Source organism: Octopus bimaculoides, chromosome 10 (genome assembly GCF_001194135.2).
Source record: "Octopus bimaculoides isolate UCB-OBI-ISO-001 chromosome 10, ASM119413v2, whole genome shotgun sequence".
Lineage (NCBI taxonomy): Eukaryota > Metazoa > Mollusca > Cephalopoda > Octopoda > Octopodidae > Octopus > Octopus bimaculoides.
The window spans coordinates 2095786-2101941 of record NC_068990.1 but is presented as its reverse complement, the minus strand read 5'-3'; the positions used below and the strand labels follow the sequence as shown (position 1 = coordinate 2101941).

At 35.8% G+C, this 6156-nt stretch overlaps 1 protein-coding gene across 1 annotated transcript in view; it reads right to left on the bottom strand.

The window, feature by feature from the left end:
• Positions 1–6156, bottom strand: part of LOC106867322 (cilia- and flagella-associated protein 65) — a 720747-nt gene that overhangs the window by 131650 nt on the left and 582941 nt on the right. The window lies entirely within an intron of this gene.

The window sequence follows — 6156 nt, the reverse complement described above, 5'->3', positions numbered from 1 at the left end:
TGTGTGTGTGTGTGTGTGTGTGTGTGTGTGTGTGTGTGTGTGTGTGTGTGTGTGTGTGTGTGTGTGTGTGTGTGTGTAAGTAAATCAATTATTAAACAAATATTTCGAGTAGACGGATGCTGAAGTCAGCAGGTCAATTTATAAAGATTAGATGAATCACCAAATAGTTTGATGCAAGTCAGAGAAGATATTTTAGAAGCTTCCACGTCCATATAGCTGCATAGCTAACAGAAAGAGGCCTGGTGCGGATGAAATATTTGAAAAGTTAACATAAAACAAACTACTTATAGAGCTAGAATATTGAATATTGCTAAGAAGTAAATTTTAAACCGGTTGATTTGTGAGGAGCAGAGTGTGGGTGGAACTTATGCAGGTTTTTAAAATGTCTTCAGTTGAGTTATAATCAGGCAAGATATATTGCATGAATTCATAACCTGTTAGCTCTGCTTCTCCAGCCGTTAAGACGGCTGCTAACGTTTGAGCAATCACTGACCGGCTACATACATTTTCAAGATAAATGGCGGTAGCGGAGGTGAGCGTGGAAGTGAAGGGAAGGTGACTATGGAATAAAAGTTACGATAAACTTCGGCCAATTTCCCATTATATCTCAATATATAATATAGCATTCAATGAATCCGTTATTGATCAGATATATCAACGATTGGCTATGCAAACGACGATAAAGTTACTATGCTTAAACTAAGTCTAATACTAATGAGCACAAACACATAAGCGTGTAGTTAAGAAATCCCCTTTCCAACAAAGCGCTTAAGGGTTTCAGTTCCACAATGACTGCGTAGTAAATTGACATTTGTGGGTGCAAACTGCGTTGAAACCTCTCCAAGGAACGGTTCGCCTTAATCTGTAATGCCCATACGTTATCTCCGGCTTAATTGCACCACTGAAAGAAGTCACAAACACATGTGCTGAATTCGACGCAACAAGCCGACGGAATATCTTTATAAAATAGATAGTTCTGTATTAGCTAATTTCCGAATCTACTCAAAGTCTCTTTCATCTTCAGCAGAATGTACTTATAGAAATAAATGGAATATTTATATATGCTCCTGCGAGTATATAATGTTTTCACCTTAATTGGTTTCATTTTATATGCTGGCCACTGATGGTAAATGTTTTATCCTCATTTATTGTAACTGAAGATGTATATCTGTTGTGTCGACGCCCCCAAGCGAAGAAGTAGGATCGCCCAAGACATATAAATAGAGGTAGTCTAGCCGTGGTAGAGAGTTGGGTGACTGTTGAGTAGCAGTCGTGCTGCGGTCAAGTAGAGATCACCCGGAAGCGCTAGATAGCAGTAGCTTGAGACATAACAATATCACAAGGTGGTGATATTTCGCACTAACATCGATTTTAGCTTGTACAACTTCGAGTCTTTCAATTCCAGCCAAGCTGGGATATTCCGGTCAAACATTTATTCCAGGTTATATTAGATTCGGTACTTATTTCGGTTGATTACTTGTTTTATCGATTCTATTTATCAAAAACTGAGTCAAAATCAGAAAGAAGCAATTTGACATAACTTAGACAGGCAGTAGTAAATAGATGCGTGTGAACATCGCACACACACAAATACGAGCGTAAATGCACGCAGAAATAACTCCCCGACAACTTAGGTGAGTGACTTTTACTACGACTCAGTGTTGGCTACTGACTATGAGACAGAAACTTAGCAGTTTCCCTTCATAAAAATATATACGTGCGTGTATGTGTGTATATACGGTTGGGAATTATTGTGTTATAACTCTGTACTTGACAATCGATGTATTTTTGCCTACGTCAACGTAACTTAATGTAAAATAGATTCTGATATGTACAGAATCAACTGATCAGCTAAGCTTTTCAGGATGAATGGTTGCATTGCTACTGGTGAAAGAATATATCTGTGTGTATGTGTGTATATGCGTGTGTGTGTGTGTGTGTTGTGCATGTGTGTGTGTGTGTGTTTGTGTGTGTGTGTGTGCGTGCATTGATAGCTAGATAGTTAAATAGACATACGACGGAGAACAGAGTTTTTCATAGTTGCTGTCTATCAAATTGCCTTAACAAGACAGCTGGACAACTCATGATTGTGTTAGAAGAGACTCACACAAGATGGTACAAGTCCGGAAACACGCTGTTGCGCACTCAGTTCTCGTCCATCACAAATACCCGTCGCTCTCAACTAATCAATATTTCACACTGTGATGTGAGAATATCAGCCATTTAACAATCACAACCACCACCACCACCATTATCCTCCTTTTACACATCTCTGCTCGGGCACCTCCCTGTTGACATCATAACTGCTTGTACGCTCCTCCCTGTCGTCATATTAACAGCAGAAACTATTATTAATAGTATTTTAACGGTTATGCCCCCTCCATGCTCTCTCAACGTAATTTAGATCGAGATTTATTATGTAATCTCCCATTATGTTATTGAGTTCATAATTCAAACTAAGGCAGTACTCGTGTGGTTGAGAAGTTTGATTCCTAAAATATGTGGTCTTTGGATCAGTAGCAACTGCATAGTACCTTGGCGAAGTGTTTTAGCCTTGGTCTGACACGACACTTCTGAGTGAATTTGGTAGACGGAAATTGATAGAAGCTCATCCTATATATTTATAGATATAGAAATGCCACAGAGCCTCCCGAAAATAAAGACAAATATCCAAGCCTGATATGATTATCTATCGTAGCAAGTAATCTGCACAAACAATGATTTCACAAGCACGTTCCCCTTTACTAGAATGAAAGACAGTTCAGTATTGCGAGACTAAGAAACATTTTAGAAACTAGCATAACAAATATGCATTTCTATCATCAACTGCCACACGGATATCATTATGGTTTCGACACATGGCCAGTACGTACGTACGTACGTACGTATGTATGTATGCATGTATGTATGTATGTATTGACAAAATAAGATGAACAAAAACGCCTAGAGAAAATTGTCATGGAAAATAGAAAGATAGTTTGTATATTTTTCACTAAGCATCTACCGGTTTCGGTCGTTTAAACGATTTCACACTGTAATAAAATGGGAAAAATACTGCGATAAATTTCTAGATATTCACATATTTTACCTATAAACACTAGATGGCAGTATATTTCGTGTGTGTATCAAAATATATATATATATATACATACATATAAAAAGTGTGTGTGTGTGTGTGTGTGTGTGTGTGTGCGCGCGTGCGTGCGTGTGTTATGCTTGGAAACGATACACTTTACATGAATTTTTGAATCGGGTTCAGCAGAATATCCCCCTCCAAATCCTTATCAGATTATTCATGTAAATGAAGCAACGCCTGATTAGATTAAGTTTTGACTTATAGCTTTCAATGAAGTAGGTTTGCTTATTTAATCTAACTTGTGTTGGTGTTCCAATGGCACATTGATAAAATGGAAAGATTACAAATTGTGGAAGCAGTTGCACATCTCTCAATCTACTTATTGAAAAATATAAGCCAAAACTTTAAAATTTCTAGCATTTTTTTAATAAGGAAACTTACCTCATTGAAAAGAAATAAAGCAAAACTTAACCACTTCTAACATTCTATTCGTTCTAAACAAAATCATGTCTAATTAATAAAACCTAGTCACTCCCAACAATTTTGATTATCTCCCTTATACCGAATAAATTCCTGATTACCTTCCCCTGTCTGGAACTCTCATACTTCACATCAGAGCGAAGAAATAACACAATATCGGTAAAGAAATATGAGAAATTTGAAAAGAAAATACGAAACCGGTTATTTCTCCCAAAACAACGTTACTAAACACAAAATTTCATAACATTTTTCTAAAATAACGAAATAAATATATTCTTTAACCATATAACACAAATCTGTAGTTTTTCACTCTAATTTGTCTTTTATATATATATATATATATATATATATATATATATATATATGCATGTATTATAACAGATAAATAAGTATTTCGTTATTTAGGGAAAGCTATAATATATGCTTTTCCATTGATCTAAAATTTGTAATTCAATTCATATGCCCAATTCTATGTAGGCTATTTATTCTCATCGAAGTGTCATCAGCTCCACACGACTGTATTATTGTCTCCCTTCGTGAATATCTATACGAGTTTTCAGCATTTATCATCCAACAGTTTTTTTATGACGGCATATATGTCGAACACAGTATTTCACTTTAATAGCGTCACATCTCAGACAGGATATTCACAAACAGATTGAAGCCTCCCCCGACGACAATTTGCAAATTCTAAGTGTTCACCAGTCGGCGTGTGCATGTACATGTATGTATGTGTTTACATGTGTGTCTGTACGTGTACTTTACAGTTAACATTCAGGATTAATTTATATGCAACAGCTCTATGTATATTTAGCGTAAAATCAAAGCAACTGGTCGATAAATTTAATTTAGTGAAAAATAATGGTTTTTTTAAACACACGTGCAGGCATGGTCGTGTCATAAAGAATTTTGTATACCGACCAAGTAATTTGAGGTTGAGCTCTTCTACTTCTTTTAGGTAATTGTCTTCTAATATAACCTCGAGCCGAGTAAATTTGTTAGACTGAAACTCTGTGGATGTCCGATATTTATCTATTTATCTATCTGTCTATCGATCGATCGATCGATCTGTCTTTTCCTCTCTCTTTCTTTCAATTTCTCTCTCTCTCATATATATATATGTTAAAGAGGACAATAAGCGTTAAGGCAAGGCAAACATCTCAAGTTATATACATTATTATTATTATTGAGAAAAACATTCAAAATCTTACACCTGTTTCTGGGACATCCCTGAGTATGGAATATTCCGCCATCAGAGACACATAGGGAAAATGAGAAAAGTATAGATTCATGAAATGACGACATAGAGGACAGGAGTAAAAGAATAAGGAGAGGAAGACGGAGCAGAAAAGACAGCGAATCCTTCTTTATGTCTAAGCACAAATTCTTCCGCACTTTTAAATTCTGTCATACGAACTTCCATGATCATTAACACAACTCTCTATATCTCTTCAATCTCTCCTATATCTTTTCAATCTCTCCTATATCTCTTTATCTCTTCTATCTATCTTATCACTTATGTCTCTTCTATCTATCTTAGCTCACCGCTTTATAAGATAAATATTAATTCTTTAATTTATCTTTAATTTATTTTTAAACGTTAACGTTAAAAATCCCCTAATATTTAATTCTAACTCCTACTCCTAAATAATTTAACATACAGCTAGTTTTTCCATTCTCGACTACTTTCACATCCATAACCCCATTGCTGAAAATATCTCTACAGACACTGATATTAGCCAAAAAGAACCCAATCCTTTACTACTAGATTTCCTCTCAACCCCTATAGACTAGAAGAATACCACTGGTACATACCACCCTCTTTAAATTCCTTCCATTTTGCTCTATTTAGTTTATTTGTTTACGTTATCTTCCTCTACCTCCTCGTCCTTTCTCTTATCTTCTCGGTTATCTTAGTTCACTATATTCTTAGACACTAAGTGTTTATATACCTTACTTTATCCTAAATTCGATCCTTAACTCATGTCTTTCACACTATCTACCTCTCTTTCTATTTATTTACTTTTCTGTTACCACTTAATAGCCACCTCCACTAACATTCTCTTATTGAACGTTGATATGTTTGCGTCTTTTTTCTGGATGTTTACAATATCCTGACTTTAACCCAGATGGACCTTCGCTGGATTGCACCTAAGGACTTATGCATTTATTTCTACAACATCGGGAAGTTGCTTCTTTTTTCTTCTCTCTCTTAATCTCCTTATTCCTTTACTCCTGCCCTCGATGTAGTCATTTCATGAATCTATACCCTTCTAATTTTCCCTATTTGTCTCTGATGACGAAATCCCCCCTACTCCGCGATACCGAGAAACAGGTGTAAGACTTTGAATATTTTTCACAATAATAATAATGTATATCACTTCAGATGTTTACCTTTCCTTAACGTTTATTATCCTTAACGTTTATTGTCCTCTTTAACAATTGTATATCCGCTATATCGAAAATCTGCAATGGCTCCATAACTACCGTCTCGGTTACATCCTCGGAGCCCTAGAAATTAGTTACACCACTTACATAGCGTTTAGATCACCTGTGAACTAAACCGCCATACTTTGTATGTATGTATATATTTGAAATTT